We start from the raw sequence: 19,604 nt of genomic DNA on the forward strand, positions 1-19,604 counted from the left end.
TTGCCACTATAGTGTGCCACTTATTAGGGACAAAACCAGTAACTAGACTTAGATTAACCAGCTTGAGGAGTGTCTGCAAGGGCATGTTTAGCATTATCATACAACTAGGTAAATGATATGTACCAGAAGTGTAGCTGGTTTAACCAGCATCCTGAGACAGTAGTATGAACCAATGCCCCACCCCCTCAGCTCTTCAAGTGAAGAACAAAAAAAAAACAAAAAAAAAACAAAGGCACTTAACCGGTTTATTACACAACCATGCACCCCCCTCCCCCAAACTCTTCCAATGAAGAGAAAAAAAAAATCCTCCCCTACTGGCACACCACCTAGGTGGCAGATGCGCAACACATCCCAGTCCCTCCTTACCAAGATATTCAGGTCCTGTTTCTGTTCCCTACCCCTGACCTTTCTGCATTTACGGTCAAACCTGAGAGCTGTAGCATTCTATGTGTGGTCTAAACTGTAGCAAACTGTAGCAATTCCTTGCCTACAGTTTATAACAAGAATTTTTTTTTTAACTAAAACCCAAGTGCCATAGCTCTCTGTGTCAGCAAGGTATAAACTTAACCAACTCTCTGCTACAGCTGTGAGTTGTTACACTTTATACCCTCCCTGCAAAGAGCATTATGGCTCTCAGGTTTTAATTTACAAAAATGCTTCTTATAAACTATAGCAAATTGCTTGCTACAAATGTAGCAAACAGTTGCAACAGTTTATACCCTGTGTGCACAGGGCACTACAGTGCTCAGATTTTATTTAAAAACAAGATACTTTTTTTTTCCTTTTTACTTTTAAACTGTAGCAAACTGCTTGATTCACAGTCATTACAGTTTAGTCCTCACACTGAATGCTACAGTACTCAGGTATAACCGCAAATGCAATACCAGCTTTTAAATGTTGGTGTTTCATTGGACATCAGGATCCACTGATCACATGCCCCCCCAATACTTTGCGCCCAGGGCAGTTGCCCCTCTTGCCCCACCCTAGCTATGCTATCAAAAGGTACTAGTAAATAAAAATACAATCAAAAGGATTGTTGTATACTAGAAAAATCTGACTAAACCATGCATATAGCAAGCTTTTTTTCTTATCCAAATGTTCCAGTGTTATGAAATGTTTTATAGATAGCAACAGACCTTGTTGATAAGCTGTGAAATATACTTAAATGGGGCAGTCCCTAGCAGTACTGCATATTCTGACTCTAAGTTTGGTGAAATGAATCATTTGGAAAATGACTCCATGGCCCCCATGCTGTCCACCGTCCCGGCAGTGTGCCCCTACTTTCCCCTATCCTAGCCTTGCCTCATCATTTAGATTACTTTTTTTCTGTTTTCTCATATTCTGTTGCACTCTTCAGGTTAATAAATGAAGGGGAAATAATAAGCCTGAGGCTTCAGACACCCCCCCCCCATATACACATATGAATCCACTTGGTTCTAGATTTTCTGAGTTGCACTTCAGAGCATTTTTTTCCAAACATTTTGAGACAAAGATGTCCTGAACAAAAATTGTGGCTAAAGAAAGAAATTCATTCTTACTCTTCATTTTCTTCCTGCATCCTTTCACCACTCCCTAAATGGGACAAACTGCATGTAATAACTGTAGAGAAAATCATAGAATTAAGCTAATAGTTGGGAGGCTGCTTGGGCCTCAGAAGCCATGGGATTCTATATACTGTGAGGTACATTTTAGATTTTTTCCCCCAGCCTTTTGTTACAGACACAAATCATGACTAACTAAAGAAATTCACTCTTATTTTTTTTCTTTCAATGAAGAAATAAGTTGTGCCATGGCTTAATGTTCAAAGTTGATAAAAAAGTAGTACCCAATGAACTAAGAAGATAAATGCTTGCAAAGATACATGAATTAGATCTTAGAATAGTGTCTATCTCTCTATCAAAAGAAACAAGGAAAATAGAGTCATCTTCTTTGTATCCCTCTCAGTGTTAGATCTGGATTAAAGTGAATAGATAAATGGCCTCAGTCATATATTTCAAATTGCTGCTATCATACATCATACAGCTTGCCTCTTCATCCCTACCCCTAAAAGAGAGCTACCATCTATGTATCAGTCTGACAACCAGACTATAGTAACATATCTTAACTTATTGATCACAAATGCATATTCACAGTACTTACCTCTACCTCCCAGAGTTATCTACCTGTATATATACTTCTGAAATGTAATTGTGAGAAAAGAGAACAAAGTCATAGCAGTCATAAATTCCAGCACGTTGCTCCTAGACAGTACACTGCCCCTAAACAAGCTGCAGTGATGCATACTTGTGAGGTATGATTGTGTGAAAAATTAAAGAAATAATGACCATGCTCTCACTGCCCCACAAAAGCTAGAATGACCTTCTGTGCATACCTCTGAGGTTTAATTGTGAGGAAAATTCAGTAAATAATGACCTCACTTTCTCCAGTCCCAAACTAGTTGTAAGTGACCTTCTGTTCATGTCTTTGAGGTTTGATTGTGAGGAGAATTTAAGAAATAGTAATCTCATTGTTCCAAGCCCCCACCACCCTCAAACACAAGCTATAGTGACTTTCTTTGCATGCCTCTGACTAGGGCCCATTGTAGAACATGCAAATCCAGGGCAGAAACCCTCAATATGCCTGTGTCAAACTCTACTTCTACAGCCTGAGTTGTAATGTTGCTAGGATTTAGATGTTCTGTGATGTATTTTGTCTTATTTTTGAAAGATAATGACTTGTAGTTTATGGATCACTGTCATTATTTATTTATTTATTTATATATTTTACATTTGTTGACTGGGCTAGTCCAACTGGATATATGTCCATTTTCAGTGGAGGCCAGGGGAGAAAAGCTCCACATATATCAAAATGTTTACAAACACAATGGTATGTACAAAGGCATTGGTACATGCTTAGGCATACATTACATTTCATAGGATTTAACATTTGAATACGAAAAATCCTAGTGCAAACAGTTTTGGATATTCCTGATAAAAAATGTCAAAGACACTATTAATTATAAAGTCACACACACAAATGTCACACAAAAAAAATTCAAGTGTGTAACAGCAATGGATATTCATACAAAATATGTACAAGGGCACTCTTATTCTGTAAAGTCTCACCAGAAGCCCTAGTGTAAGATGGCTATGGATAATCATACGAAGTATGTACAAGGACACTCTTATTCTGTAAAGTCTCACCAGAAGTCCTAGTGTAAGATGGCTATGGATAATCATACGAAGTATGTACAAGGACACTCTTATTCTGTAAAGTCTCACCAGAAGTCCTAGTGTAAGATGGCTATGGATAATCATACGAAGTATGTACAAGGGCACTCTTATTCTGTAAAGTCTCACCAGAAGTCCTAGTGTAAGATGGCTATGGATAATCATTCAACATATGTACAGGACATTAGTCTGCTGTATAGTCACATTAACTTTATTACAAGATTATACTCATGAGAAGATAGGTGTCTAGGGAAGGGTTTGGTAGTTAGTCTGGGTTGACACAGGGGCATAACCAGTGTGATTTACGGTAGGGTTTTAGTTTGCTTTTAAATAGGTTAGCTGAGGCTAAGGAGGTTAGGTGATTAGGGAGGCTGTTCCAGGTTTTACCCACTCTATTAGGGAACAATGCATCACCAGCTGAATTATAGGAATTAGCTATTTGTACTAGTAATTTGTTAGACGAGCGTAGGGTTTTGAGATTATTGTAGAGGGAGACTAGGGTATTGAGTATTGGTGTATTTGTAGGTTGATACGGGATCTTATGGACTATTGTTAGTTGGTTGAAAAGTATTAGATTTGGCAATTCTAACCAGCCTAGTTGATTCAGATTGATACAATAATGGGTCCTATAGGAGGACCCAGCTGCAAATCTGGCAATATTGTTGTAGGAGGTAGACAGTTTATTCAGGTTGCTTTTATATAATTTAGTATAGATAGGCGAGGCGCATAGTAGGGTGGAGATAAGGTGGGTACGGGCTATAGTTGTCTTGGCTTGTGGAGTCAGAAAGGTTTTGATCCTGTAGAGGGAACCTAATTTTTGTTCACTGTTTTAATAGTGTTATTAATGTGAGGCTCAAAGGTGAGGTTATTACCAATAAGTAACCCAAGTAGTTTTGTAGTAGGATCAGGAGATATTATAGTTTCATTGCTAGAAGTAACAGTAAAGTTAAGTGGGGAGGCTCTATGGGTAGGGGTGAATAGTAGCATTTTTGTTTTTTTAGGGTTCAAGATAAGACTTTGGTGTAGAAGCCAATTTTCAACTAAGCTAATGATGTTTTGGGTTAGGGACTGAAGTTCTGATGAGGAAGTGGCCGACCATATAAGTGTGGAGTTGTCTGCATATTGGATACAGGTAGCTTGAGGAATTACAGAATGGAGGTAATTTGTAAAGATGGAGAAGAGGAGAGGACCCAATATTAAGCCTTGAGGGACACCTATGGCAACTGGGAGGTGGGAAGATAAGGTATTTTCCCATAGTACAGCCTGTTGCCTGTTATTTAAGTAGGATTGGAACCACTGTATAGCAAGAGCATCCAATGACAGGTTTTTAAGTGTGTTTATGAGGAGGTGTGGTTAACCATGTCAAAGGAATTTGACAAATCAGTAAAGAGGGCTGAGGATAGAGTGTCATTATTATGATTTCTATTAATGCAGAGGTGGTGCTATGAAATGGTCTGAAGCCATGCTGGCAGGTGGCTAATAAATTATTTTCAAGTCGGTGGCTTAAAAGTTGCTTATGAATGCATTACTCCATTACTTTTGCCAAAGGGGATAGTATGGCTATGGGCCTATAGTTGGAAAACTCTTTGGAATTACCACCTTTATGTAGGGGATAATGTGAGAAACTTTCCAGATTTTTGGGATGGTTCCTTCCGAAATTGTTCTATTAATAAGGATGGATATGGGGTAGGCTATGGTTTTTGCTGCTTTTTACAGGTATTCTGCAGGTAGTAGGTCTGCAGAAAGAGTGGTGGGTTTAAGTTTCTGAATAAGGTTATAGACAAGGGATGTGGGAACTGGTTGAAAATGAAATAGAAGGGGGCTATAGGAGATGTCAGGTGTAGAGGATGTGGAGTTAGGAGATAGTTGGTTGGCTAGGGATTGAATGGTTTCTGTGAAAAAAAGTGTTAAAAGAGTTGGTGAAAAATCATGCTTTGACATTGGAAAGGTTCTTGACAAGATTTTATTAAGTACCTCTTACTACTATTAAGCTCTAGTCACACCCTAGAGCATTAACATCAGTCCACAGTTACCATAAAAGAACAGTGGGAAGCTATCCAAGACTTCATTTAGACTTTTTTCTAAAGTCTCCAAACAGAAACAGTCCGCTTTTCCGCCCAATAAAGGGATTTCCTCCAAACTTCAAAGAATATTTCCTCCACCGATAATATTGCAAATAAATTTATTGTAGAACAGTTAAAACAAGAAATAATCCACAAACTAAACCAGTAAACAACACCGGTAATACGTTTCCTGGTTAGGCTTTAGATTGGCAGCAAACAAACAGCACCACCAGCCCGTCTTACATATAAACTAATAGATTGAGCGCGCTTTCGTCCATAGATTACTGGACTTCATCAGAATCTCTTTTTCTAAAGTCTGACTGAAGAGTTTAACAGTCTGAATGAAGTGTTTTACAGATTCCCATCAATCCTCTGTGGTGGTTGCACTCGGTGTGACTCACAGCACTACTGTACTTTCTTCTCTAACTTACTGAATATATGGCTACTGGATCACATACCATACAGGTGCAATACAAGCTTCATTTGTAAGTTTCTGGGAAATTTCTGTGAAGTCATTCTAAACTCATATTTATACTATATACATCTTTTGTTTTGGTTATGGTAGTAGACAGCTAAGAAAACTGTTCTTTTATATTAGTAAGAATCCCTTTTGCCCCCCCCCCCCCCCCTCCACAGCCTTCAGCAGCTCTGGCATCCCTGGTGCCCTGCTGATATCAACCCTATTTTGTCCTGTTTTGCTGGACCCTCCCCCAGTGGAGTTTGTGAAAGCATGAAGGTATACAACAGCTATATCAGTGTGCATGCACAAACACACAGATAGACAGGGTCTTTATCATATGAGCAAATCACACAAATTGCGAACGCTCATAATATTGAATGTACCGGACCTCAAAGTGTTTTTTTCTGAGATCGCAGTACAGTGAAGAATGGGATATTTGCCCTTTCCTCACTGTAGTGTGAACTCGGAGTTGGAATATATATTTAGCGGGGGGTGTGGGGGCGCAGCCCCCCACAATAGGAAGTTCGAGGTCCAGTACATTTGATATTATGAACGTTCACAATTTGTGCGATTCGCTCATATGATATAGACCCAATAGACACACACACTTTCTCTGTGGCATACGTAACACATGTGATATGCATACTACTTCACATGAAAATACGGGTTTGTATTATATATTCTAACGCTTAAATTTTCGAATCGCTAAAGAACAAACATAAAAAATTAAAAAAGAAAAACTAAAGGGTGTAAGCAGGGGGACAAGCCCCCCTACACCCCCCCCCACTACTTAAATATACCAACTCCAAGATCGCACTACAGTGTAGGTAATGGGAAATTTTCCATTTCCGCACTGTAGCACACTGAAGTGCGATCTTGGAGTTGGTATATTTAAGTAGCGGGGGTGTGGGGGATGCAGGGGGGCTTGCCCCCCTGCTTAAACCCTTTAGTTTGTGTTTTTTTTAATATTTTTTTTTAATATATTCGAACACTTAAATGTTTGCTCACTAAAGTTCGTTCTTTAGCGATTCGAACATTTAAGCATTCGAATATATAACATAAACCCGAAAATACATATGTAGCATTTGTTGACAGGCGTATCTTGTTGTGCAGATTGTTGCAGTTGCAAAGGTGTCAGGATATGTAGATGGGTCTTAGTCATTCCTCCCATTCAAGCATGCAGTGGGATGTGTTAAAGTATACTGAAATGGACATTACTACCCTAGTATTTCCTCTTCTGACAAACCTGTGGTTGATGCCAACCCAGCTCCCACATTCAAGCCATCCCCAAGCATGAGGTACCACACCCCCTGCCAATGGGTGACACCAAAAACTCCTCAACATCAATGAGCAGCTTCAGTATTAGTGGTCCAACCCCAGTGTGGTGGATCTGTATGTGGCAATGTTCTATGCCTTTTTCGTTTGCATGGAGTATTATGTGTGGATAACTATTATGACCACCCACAGCACTCACATCTTGCAAGAGTCCTTGCCAAATCTAATTCTGATAAATGCTTTGCCCAGCAGGTGCATGCCATGTCTGTGTATTTGTGTATGGAGGGCCTGCAGTAGCATGTCATACACCTGACCTGTGAAACATTCGTAGCACTGTCTCCCTTCGATAACCATGCCAATACCTGTACACGCCGTTGGTCAAACACTTCATTCATTGGAAGTGCTTCATACGCTGCAGTATGCACATCCCTATGGATACAACTTTTGTCTTTTATTCACCATGTTATCAGCTACAGTTAGTGCTATGCATATCATCTACCCTTTTCTGTACTTTACCGCATCACAACATGTGACCTTGGCACTCCACACCCTTTGTAGGAATTCCTTCTCATGGTTCCCTGTCTTCACCATTTGAACTTTTCCCAGCCACAGGCAGATGGTACGGTGCCATGCCAGTGTCATTGGTTCCCATTTACCCATACACCTTGACATCTGCCTCACTGGTACACACTTCCAACACAGAGTTTATTGTTGTTGGGCAGGATACCTTTCTTAACAATGGGAAGCTCCACATATACACAGACATTACTGAAATGTCTCTATTTCAGAGTTGTATGATTGTAAGCAGTGTTCTGCAGAATGGCACCAAGTACTTTATATAATACTAGGGTGGGTAAGTAAGCACCAATGTCTGTGAATTGCAGGTGGTGCACACTATCCTGACCATACAATGACACTAGCAGTAAATGTAATGGCGAACATGAAACATATGACTTCTGTGATCATGTCTATGGCATGTGTACATGAATAATGCTACAGTGCAGCTCAGAAGGCATGTCCTAGCACCATGGTGTAGCACTATGGCCATGTCCTTGCACAGTGGTGCTGTGCTACATTGCACAGCATATGATTCACAAATGTGAATCCATGCACATGGAGATATCATTTTCCTCCTCAAATGGACTTGATGAGTGACCATGGTTACTTCAGGGACTGGGCACTGCAGCACTCCAGGTTGGTGTACCAGGCAGAGCAGGATTTTCCTGTTCTTCCTTCACAGAAAGTTCAGGAAGCACCTGTTGAGCAGTTATGATAGCCCATTGTGCCTGGCATGAGCTGGCTAGAATGCTTAGAGATGCCACTGGCATTAAATGTTTTAATGAGCTGTTCCAACATAGATGCAGTGACCTGAAGTTGTGCCATCCCAACCTTCTTAACTAATTGGAGAAGAGGATCAGGAGAAAGAGTCTAAAATGAACTGTAAGCATATTTTTTTTCAGTACTATCGTCTTCTGCTATCTTAAGTGCTGTATACAGAAACTCAATAATACATATTTTGTTTTCCAGTAGCAGAAGAGTTTCAGCTGAATATGCTTGAGTGGCATAGAAGATGGGAGTTGATTGTTCTGGCAGCATGGTATATTTGATGTCTGGGCCAGTCAACTATACAAATGAGACTATAGTTTTAACATTACTGTGTGTGTGATAATTTTTTCCCATTATAGTCCTTTTACATGTCCAGTTTTGAAGAGAAGTAGAAAGAGTTGAGGCTTTGGTCACCTTTGTCTACACTGGCCACTTACCACTGCCTCTGTTGTTAGATCACCTGATGCCCTCGATTTCTGTTTCCTGTTGGGGGGGTGAAAGATCATCTTCAGAAAGTAGACTGGAGGAGTCTCCTGTTAGCTGCCAAAATCAATTAGGAAGACGGAGACTACTTAAATGTAGAGACAACTGGATGCCTGCCTCATCAGCCTTTATTGTCCTCATATACATCTGGTGTCTGCCAACCCATAATATTAGCCACCCAGGTAGGCAATATCTGGGTTTATTATTAGTGCCAGGACCCCAGCCTGTCCTCATTCTGGTGTTTTCAATCTTTTATGTGATATTACCCTTTCCTTGTTCTTTGTTGACCAACTATCCACATCAGCTTCTGTTCACCCACTGTATGTATACATTCTTATATTGTCCTCCTCACCTTTTGTGTGCATCCTGCCCCTGTTAGTGCCTATGCTTGTATCTATCTGATCCTCCTATCTGCCCTTCTCTTTCTGTCCCATCTACAGCCATCCCTCACTACTTTCCTGAGCCACGATTTTTTGCGTCACTTGCAGAAGGGGCACTTCACCTCCTCAGAAAAACTGATCCCCCCACCTTTCCTACATTATGGATACCCTTTTATGGTTTCCTTTTTTTGCAGTTTTCCCATTTCTTACTTTCATATCTACCCCCTTTCCTTCTCCTGATATGATGAATAAGGCTGCCACTTTGTGGTTCAAGCCCTGACTTATGTGTTACCCTTCTTGTGCCAGATGAGCACTATATGCAGTTATGTGGTGTTACAGTGTGTGCTTTAGCATGCGTTACTCAGCCATGCCTCTGTGCCTTACTTGTAATATTCATCATATCATCCACATGCACTTCAGTAGCACTGCTCCTGCCATAGATCAGCCTAGCACAGTTTTCCCATTATCACAATGCCTTTAATTGTGAGTTCTTTTTCTTTGTATGCCAGTGATTTTCACTGCCTAATAAATGTCTAATTAGTGGTACATCTGTTCTTCGCGACCTTCTTGAAAGTGTAGCTCTTGTATTTGAATCCCATCTAATGCATATAACTATTTAGGTAAGTTAAATGGAATCAGTGTGTTTTAATGTACCTTTTATGGCTTTGCCAATGTGGGCTACTACTGAAGTTAGCATGGTAGTAGATTCCAAAGGGATGGTGATTTACAGGAAAGTGACAGCACAACAGATATTTCAAGCTATGCACTAGAAACTACTAGCAGCCCCAGGGTGGCATAGTGAAGCATAAGTCCCAAGCCATAGGGAGTCAGTAGCTTTTTAAGCCAGCAAAGACTGAAATCATATGGAGCCAAAAATATGAGCAAAGAGATCAGAAAATGTGTGCAGAAGTTTATACACAGCCATTGCAGACCCCAGAGCAGAGTTGTAATAGTGCTAATAAGGTATACCACCAAGTAACCGTGTAGCCAAAAGTGAGTGGCTGCCTCATATTCTGAAGCTGAAAGTACTTTCACATTGCTTAGACAGGCTGGACTGTACATCTTGAAAGCAATTCAGAGATGCTTAGTCTGAACCAGAATAAATCAATCTAGACATAAACTTAGCTTTCTTACTAAAGATTTCTGCAAGATTAACTGAATACTGTTCAATAAGCCAAAGCATGTCGTCAAGTAGCAACATAAATCTCCAGTGAAACCCCATCCTTCATTTTCTTTTGAGGGATCAAAACTCATGTCAGAAATGGTTCATGACTTCCAGCTGAGAAAAAAATTAAAAAGCATGGGACAAGTTGATTGAGAAAATTCATAATGGCCTAATTTTAAAGCTCCCATGAGAGACTCTTAGTCTTCCTAAAATTATGGCCCTAAAAGAGTTGTTCAAGTAATAGAGTTAGTTTCGTTTCTAATGTTACTTAAATTCCTAATCCTGGCAGTTTAAGAATGGCTGCCCTGTTGTGGAATCAGGTGGTAGTCTGATTAAAGAGTTGTTTCCACCACAAATTCTGAATGAACTATACCTATTTGAAATATATGGTGAATAAACGGTCATCAGTATGTATCAGTGAAAGAATCTGTTTAACCAAAGCTGATGCATCATTCGTTTTGGTGTCCTGTTTATCTTGTTCAGAATCACAGGAAATCAGAGCATATCCCAGCAAATGGAACACAGGAAACAGTTCTGCATGGGACATCATTCTGTTGCAGGATACACTCACATTCACAGACACTCCATGCATACAGACCAGGGGGCAATTTAAGCATTGTCATTTTACTTACTTGCATGTTTTTGGAAGGGTTATAATACCATAGTCCTCAACGAAAACCTACGCTGACACAATGATGATGTGCAGACTTCATGGAGAAGGCACCACAGCAGGGAACCAAACCAAAGCATCAAGTGAGTCATGGAGAGCAGTATAGTGTGTATACATTATTATGCATGGTGCACATTTTAACATTCAAATATTAGGATAATTTGTCATGAATAGTAAACATGTTCACAAGTCAAGACTGTACAAGTGGCTCAGCCGCATGAATTTTTAGGTTTCAAACTGACTACATGCAACAAAGAAGAGAAGATGCCTAGGGATCTTAACTTTTAAGTATTTCTTGGAAATACACAGCTTCTGATGATACCCCCACTTATGTTGAGAGGTGGGCAGAAAATGGATGACAAGGATGTTTTTTTTACCTCTACAGTGACCTTAAAGCCTTCCCTTTAGAAACTCACTAGAACTGTTCTTTCCTACCAAGAGTCGCAGCCCACTGGACTATTTGTTCAACTAGGGGAGAAAGTTTGGTTCCAGGAGTGATGCCTTCATCTATTATGACGATAAGAATTTTTGTTTATATCCCTAATTTCATTTGCATGTTTCTAACTTTAACTAAATTTAAAAAGAAGCTGCTTCAGCACATTGCTAATAAATGCGAATGTTCCTGTTTTGATGTCGAATAACTATGCAAACCAGTGCAGACTATATGAATATATAATAATTGATACCAAAGTAATCTTTGCAGGAGAATTCAACCTTTGAATACAAACTTTCTGTACAATTGTATATATTGTATATTACTAATACTCATATACAAATCTAAAGACCCATCAGATCCAGCTTCACATAGGTCCATTTCAATTTTAATCCATAATTATAGTGTTTATGTCTACAGTGTCTAAAAGAATGTCAGCTGTGTTGCCAAAATTAATGGATCTGGATCAATGTGTTTTTTTGGAGGGGAGGCAAACATTTGACAACATTAATAGAACAATGATGATCCAGAGGGAAGCTAAAAGTACTGCTGCTGCTGTTGGGCCTTGATGCAGAGAAAACATTCAACAGAGTAAGCTGGGATTTTATGAGTAGGGCACTGGAAGTATTTGCATTCCATGATAGAATAATAAGGTTATATGAGGAACTGGAGGCAAAAATTAAAGTAGGAGGGTTCCTCTCTGATAGGAACCAGGCAGGGGTGTCCTCTTTCCCCTTTGTTATTTTTATATTTTATTTATAACCACTGACAAAGAAAATAAGGGGCTCAAAATTCAAGGATAGAATTGGTATGCTAACCAAGAAAAGTTGACTTTATTTGCAGACAATACTATTTTGTACCTGATAAAACCAGAAAAGAACATCTCAGTGTTGTGGAACAGTCTGGAACAATTTCAAGTTTGTTTATTTTTTGTTTTTGGGATACAAAATTAATGAAGATGAAACAAAGGCTGTAGCTGTAAACTATGTGCCCACACATGAATTGGTTCAGCAATACCCATATTTATCGGGACATGATAAAATTAAGTATTTAGGAGTATGGGTTAAAATACTTTCTTATGGCAGCTAAGGATATGTGGGAAAAGACTAAACAAAAGATAATACAAAAACTGAGAAACTATAAGCTCTGGTCTATGGATATAGATATTGACAGCAAGATACAATCAGTAAAAATGTTTTTAGTCCGTTTAGCTTAATATACAGGTCAGGCATATTTTTTATCAACCAGAGGAGAAGTTGTGGATAGCAGTTCTTAAAGAGTTGAAGGATTTTATCTGGGAGGGGAAGAGGGCAAGAGTCAAGTGGGATAAATTGATCCTTCCAATAGAACAAGGTGGTTTAGGATTACCAACTTTGAAGGGATATTTTAGAGTTATACAGTTAAGGCTTGTACACATAACACAAACACAGAGCTACAATTAAAGTGGAAATGGATGATGATGAAGCAGGGGAGAATTCAAGAAATAAGGAGAGAGTGGGATTTTCTATGCAGATCCTTAAGGAGAATAGCAACAGTCATACAGAATAGTGAGTGGAGAGACAAGTCAATAAGTAAAGGAGAGTATTATTGCTGAAAGTGAATTCATCCTCAAGTCTTGGTAAGTACCTTCATGAGTGGACCCTGTTTTTCACAAAATCTCCCCAAGACGACACTGATATAAAGACTGTATTTATACAGCATATATCATGGACAGAAATAGGTTAAAAATTAAAAAAGAGACAGCTGGGTGCAGTGCACAAGACCCAGGATAAAAACGTGCCCAGTTCTGGTAGGCACACTTGTGCCAGGACTGGAAAAGATGACAGTGTAGAATCCTCAAAATACAGAAACATTCCTAAAATGGGGCCAGGCCAGGCCCGGGGGAGGATGCCCCGCCCCTGTTGTAGAAGGAAGTAATAGTCCATAAAAATCATAAAAAAATGGTAGGCCAAACAAGAGCCATAAAGACGATAAAGTGGCCTATTGAGGATAAGAAAGAAATTATGTATTGTTACTATTATGCAATGAACACAGTAATTAAGACTGTCGATAGAGATCCATGCGATATAACAGAGGTAAATAGGATATACTACTGTGCAGTTAAATTAATAACTGACAAAGTTCTACCATAAGAACACAGAGTAGTGAGGGAAAGAACGGGGAGAAGACAAATACCATGATGGAAGTATAGAATAGAGAAAATTATAAAGCAATTATGACAAAAAGTGTCACTGTTAGAAGACTATAGAAGAGGGAATAGATCAACAAAAATACTAAGAAAGATAGATGTGATAAAAGCAATGTACAGTATTAGAACAGACCAGGATCTATCATGCACTATCGCAAATAACAAACTAAAAATTTCAGCACAGGCGGAAAAACTTTGAAGATACACAGATAAATATAAACAGTACAAAATAAACAATTTATTGATGACCCAAAAAGGTTTTATAGAGAACTGGGAAACAAGGCAACAGGAATTGAAAGACCACCAAAAATGAAGAAACATATACATTTTGGAGAAGTATCTATGAAGGTCCTGTGGAACATAAAGATGCTAAATGGATAGAAGAAGTAAAGAAAGAATAAGAAGTTTAAAGGTACAGGATATAAAATGGGATGAAGTAACCAGAGAAACTGAAACAAAGTTAAGAAAAGCCTCTAACTGGAAAACCCCAGGCCTGGATGCAGTACTTAACTTGTGGTTAAAAGTATTAACATCTTTGCACGAAGATTTATCCATGAGTAAGAACTGTTTATATGCACACCCCGAACAGACACCAATCTGGCTAACAACAGGAAAAACAATGCTCCTACTTAAGAGTGAACCTGCAAGCTACCCTAAAAATTACAGACCAATAACTTGCCTTCTAACGATGATTAAACCATACACTGGAATTGATGCCAACAGAGTTTATAGTCATTTAGAAGAAAACTCAGTTATGGCAATAGAACAAAAGGGCAATAAAAAAGTCATATGGAGCAAAGGATCACTTGTTGTTAAATAAAGTCCTAGAGGAGAACTGTAAAAAGGGGAAAAATCTAAGTATGGCATGGACTGACTACAAAAAAGCATTTGACGGTATACCACATTCATGGATAAAAGAGTGCTTAAAAAATGTGTAAGTTACATCCTACACTGATAAATTACATCACAGCAATCATGAAACAGTGACAAACCACTTTGCAGTTAAGTCATGATAAAGGGCAAATTATTATTCCAGGGATAAAAATCCAAAGGGGGATATTCCAGGGAAACTCTCCATCACTGTTGCTCTTTTGCCTTGCCCTTAACCCATTAAGCTGTCTGTTTAACAGATTTGGTCATGGCTATAAATTGGCTACCAGAAAGCAACAAAATGTACAGACTTCTCATCTTCTCTTTGTCGATGATTTAAAACTGTAAAACTCATCAGATGAACTGAAAGCACAACTGCAAGTAGTCAAAACTTTCAGATGATATAAAAATGTCATTTGGTCTTGATAAATATGCAAAAGCAACATTTAAAGCAGGGAAGCTGCAGCACCAAGAAAAAAAGAAGTTATGTACTCACCATAACGTTCCATGTTTGTTGTCCATCTTGCCGTTCATTCTTACAATGATGGGTTCGGAGCTGATCCTCGGCTCTGACTCGGCCGAATACTTAGCTGAAAGTCTCAAACCTGGCTCGTGGGAAGAAGGTATCCCACAATGCAGTGGTGCAATTCCCCAGATCTTGTTTGCTGCTACTAATGAACGATATGTACGCTATATACATATCTACAAACATATACATATATACATATATCCAGATCCAAACTATACGTACTGGAAGGAGAAACAAGCTAAGACAAAGAACTCCTGAAAGTAGTAAAAATATCTATCAGGTCCACAAGGAGTCTTTGGCAGGGGGAAGGAGGGAGGGTTCTTAAGAATGAACGGCGAGATGGACAACAAACATGGAATGTTATGGTGAGTACATAACTTCTTTATGTTATGTTGTCCTATCTTGTGTCCCTAGAACCTTTTCCCTGGGTGACTTATGGGAGTACACCTTTAAGCACCGTGGAACCAAAGGATGCCCTGTCCCTGGAGGCCAAATCCACTTTGTAATGAGTGATAAAAATATGTGGAGTAGACCAAGTAGCTGCTGCACAAATATTATCCATGGGAATTCTGGCTTGAAAGGCAGATGATATAGCCATTGCTCTAGTGTAGGGGTGTCAAACTCAATCACATAAGGGTCTGAAATAAAAACACATAGGCTAAGTCGCGGGCCAAACTTTTTATTATTTTTTTTTATTAAGATATTATTTATATATCTACTAAGACTAGTAGAAGTAAAGATACTTCATCATCCTGAGAGACCATATCTCACGCCATCCTGGTGCATTAAATTCCATCAGCACCATCACTGTGTGCCTTAGCAAGGTGCATTAATCATGTTCTGAAAATAACAAAAAGCACAAAACAAACTAAGTGTACTATAAGCAGAAAAGTTCAAAAACAGTTGTTTTTAGTACATAGAAATTTAGGTTTTGAAACTGCTTACCTACTTGTTTTCTGGCCAGATGTCTGAGACTGTTTTCCCCTGGTCAGTGAGTCAATGTCTAGTTTTATGTCTTGTGCTGTGGCAACTCGTAAAACAGCGTGAAGGTTTTCATCGGTGATGCGTGATCTGTGCATGTTCTTGTTTAGATTCATTATTGAAAACATCTGCTCGCACAGATAGGTGCTGCCAAACATGGACATAACACGGGCAGCATGAAGTCTTAGCTGTGGCATCAAGTCAGGGGGTGGTAGACAGTAAAAGTCCTTTACCTGGACATCCTGGAACTTTGCTCTCAGGCCACTATCGGCTTGAAGCTCTATCAACTCCATCTGAAGGTGATGGGGTGCACTGTTGATGTCAGCTGTGAAAGGATTGGCAAAGACATCAAAGCCACAGTGCTGTGCTCTGAAGTCAGAGAAGCGCCGATCAAACTCAACAATTAACCGGCTCACTTTAGTAGAAAAAACAAGCACAAGGAAAAGCAGTGGATAAGGAGGCCGAGATACTCTGACAAACAGGAAAGTGGGCAAGAATGTCCTGTTCTAGTTGGGACTTCCATAACAGAAGTTTATGCTGGAATGCTGTGATCACATCAGACATCTTTGTGATGACTTGTTTGTATCCCTGCAGCCTCTGATTCAGTTGGGCGAGATGCTCTGTTAAATCACACATCATAGCAAAATCATAAAGCCAGGTTGGATCTGACAGGTTAGGCAAGGGCTTTCCTTTACTTTGCATGAAAAGAGTGATTTGCTCCCTGAGCTCAAAAAATCGTTTGAGGACTTTGCTTCCACTAAGCCACCTTACTTCTGTGTGGCATGGCACGTCTCCACGCTGTGCACCTACCGCCTATAAAAACAGCTGGAACTGGCGAAGATTGAGGCCAGGTGCTCGTATAAAGTTTACTGTTTTTGTGACTATGGTTATTATATTATCCATTTCAAGAACCTTACCACACATAGCTTCTTGATGGATAATGCAATGATAGGTAATCAGATGTGTGTGGCAGTCATTATTTAGCATTTTCTCCTTCATTAGTCCAACCAAGCCTTTTTTTTTCCTCCACACATCACAGGAGCACCATCGGTAGTTAGCCTCACCAACTTTTCCCAGGGTAATTTAATATTAATTATGGACTTTTCCACCGCCTCAAAAATTTCCTTCCCTGTTGTCATCCCATGCATTGCAGCTACACCCAAGAGTTCCTCACTGACAGAGAGGTCTGTCTTCATGGCTCGTATAAAGATGAACAACTGTGCTGTATCAGTATTGTCTGTGCTTTCATCAACAGCTAATGAAAAAGCTAGATAACCGAGTTCGTCTTCAGTCAGCTGTGTTGTTAGACTTCCTGCAAGATCTCGAACTCGATCTGCAATGGTATTTCTTGACAAACTGATGTTTTGGAAAGTCTGCATCTGGTCGGGGCACACCTGCTCACACACTTTTAGCATGCATTGCTTCAAAAAGGCACCCTCTGAAAAACATCTGGAAGCTCGGGCAATTTCTTCAGCCACAATATAGCTAGCTTTCACTGCTGCATCATTTTTTGCTGTAGCTTTAGTAAACATGTTCTGCTGTGATTGCAGTGTGCCTTTTAATTCTTGGACAATTTTATGTCTTTCATGAAGTGTGTATTTACCATACTTAGCTCTATGTTTGGTTTCAAAATACCTACGTATATTGTACTCCATCACTGACACTGCCTCATAACACAAAATACACACTGGTTTGTCTTCACGAAGTATAAACATATATTCACTTTCCCATCTTTCATTAAATTGTCTCCCTTCTGCATCAACTTTTTTTTGAACATTTTGATGCCCAGATTCATGGATGTTGGCCTTGGGTAGAGGTGATCCATCAGGGATGATGCTCACCACCACATTAGAATTAAATGTTACCATTTCAGCATCTTCTGTATAAACTAGGTAGGAAGTGCACCACCCTGCATCAACTTTTCTCTCGGACATTTGGCCTTGGCTAGTGGTGCTCCATACAGGCACACAGGGATGGTGCTGACACAACCCACTGATGAGCACTCTCCTCGCCACCACATGTTACGCACCATTCAGGCACACAGGGATGACGCTGACACAGCCATCTGATGATCACTCTCCTCGCCACCACATTACACACCATTCACGCAAACAGGGATGATGCTGAGACAGCACGTCTTATAACAGCACAGTCCACTAAAAGATGCAAGCTTTTTGGCTGCAGTGAAGCTTCTGTTTTATGACTGTGTGTGTGGATACTGTCAAATAAATACATAAAAAATAATAATAAAAAAAAAAAAACAAAAGAATACAACTCCCCTGCCATTCACTTCTTTTCAGCGCTTGAATAATTGCTGTATGAACCATTCAGGCACACAGGGATGATGCTGACACAGCAGGACAGCTCTCCTCACCGTGGGCCACATAAAACGTCCAGGCAGGCCAGATTTGGGCCACAGGCCTTGTGTTTGACACATGTGCTCCAGTGGAATAAGCTTTCACTTTGAAAGGTAAATCTTTGTGATTTGAGTTATAAATAAATGTAATACAATTTGAAAGCCAATTGGAAAGAGTAATTTTTGAGAGTGAGGTTCCTTTTTTGCATCAGAGAAGGATACAAATAATTGGTCAGATTTTCTGAAGTCTTTGGTCCTATGCAAACAGAATCTGAGTTGTCTATGCATGTCCAGTTGATGTAATTTGTACTCTGCCTTGTTGCTATGATTAGGAAAGAACACCGGCAGTTCTATAGATTGGTTTATGTTGTTTGGAGAAGAGACTTTAGGTAGAAAGGATGGGTTTGTACATAAGGATACCCTATCCTTCTGAAAAATCAAATATGGCGGTTTAATAGAAATAGCTCGCAACTCTGACACCCTTCTAGCAGAAGTTATAGCCACTAGAAACAAGGTCTTCCAGGAAAGGAACTTGAGGTCTGAAGATGAAGAGGGCTCAAAAGATGGTAATATGAGATGAGACAAAACAAAATTTAGATCCCAAGGAGAAAGGGGTTCTTTAAAGGGAGGTTTTAATAAGGAGGCACCTTTTAAGAAGGCTCTACACAACCTATGTGACATTAAGTTGGAAGTAGAATCACCAATGTGAAAATTTGAAATTGCAGTGAGTTGAACTCTGATGGTTGCTGCAGCTGAGCCTTGTGGAAACAATTCCGCCAAAAATTCCAAAATGGAATGAATAGGTGCAGAAAAAGGATCGATGTTCCTATCTTGAGCCCAAAGGGAAAACCTCTTCCATTTACTGGAATACAGCTTTCTGGTAGAAGCTTTATACGAGGACATTAAGATATGTCTAACTGTAGGAGTAAAATTGTGAAGCCTGACTAAACTGGGAAGTGGAGCAGCCAAGCTGTCAGTTTTAGGGTGTGGAGAGAAGGATGAAGCACCCCAGACATATGAGTCAGCAGATCTGGCACTGGGTCCAGAATCCACGGCTTCTCCTGAAGATGAGGCTAAAGGAAGGGGAACCAGACTTGGCGAGGCCAGTAAGCAGCAATGAGAATTAACCTGCTTCCCGAGCATTGTGCTTTCTGACTTACTCTGGGTATGAGAGGAAACAGATGAAAGGCATAACGAAGTCCCGAGGGCCAATTGT

The 19,604-nt window shown here is 39.7% G+C and overlaps 1 pseudogene; it reads right to left on the reverse strand.

Annotated features, from left to right (window-relative positions):
• Positions 1–15,992: 15,992 nt before the first annotated feature.
• LOC122788733 lies at positions 15,993–17,966 on the reverse strand (annotated as a pseudogene).
• Between the last annotated feature and the right edge of the window lie 1,638 nt (positions 17,967–19,604).

The sequence above is a fragment of the Protopterus annectens genome, chromosome 14.part0 (genome assembly GCF_019279795.1).
Source record: "Protopterus annectens isolate FY-2018-M chromosome 14.part0, PAN1.0, whole genome shotgun sequence".
Classification (NCBI taxonomy): Eukaryota; Metazoa; Chordata; order Ceratodontiformes; family Protopteridae; genus Protopterus; species Protopterus annectens.